This window comes from Apteryx rowi, unplaced genomic scaffold (genome assembly GCF_003343035.1).
Source record: "Apteryx rowi isolate R43461 unplaced genomic scaffold, aptRow1 scaffold_858, whole genome shotgun sequence".
In the NCBI taxonomy this organism is placed as follows: Eukaryota; Metazoa; Chordata; class Aves; order Apterygiformes; family Apterygidae; genus Apteryx; species Apteryx rowi.
In genome coordinates, this window is record NW_020451158.1 from 3,719 (window position 1) to 4,195 (window position 477).

The following is a 477-nucleotide window of genomic DNA, read 5'->3' on the forward strand; positions in this document are numbered from 1 at the left end:
TGCTGTCCTGAGATTTCAGTTCATGTTTCAGCATCTGCTCATTCCTTGTTGAAATCTGGTGACCAGCAACTTTTTATCTGCAGCAGCTGCAACTAATTTCAGACAAAACAGTGACCTTCTCACTAGCAGGGTCTCATGTGTCTAAAGACAAAAGCTCCTTTCACATCCTAGAATATAACTTGCAACTTTTTATTATTAAAGAATCTCTTGACTTCAGTCGGTATCAGTTGGATCCTCTCTGGCAGGACCACTAAGTATAGCCATGATTTGCAGTCTTCTCCGATCTAGATGCTCTCTTTCAATTACTAGTGCCACTTGCAATACGAAGGCGCTGCTGCGCCCCGGGCCTGGACCACGGCGACCTCCGGCGCCCGGGACCCCCCCGGTGCCCCCACCGTGGCTCCCGGCGCGCTGCCCGGGCCGGCCCATCAGCGCCGCCCCGCAGCACGGCGGTATCTGCCCGGGCGGCCGCCGGCG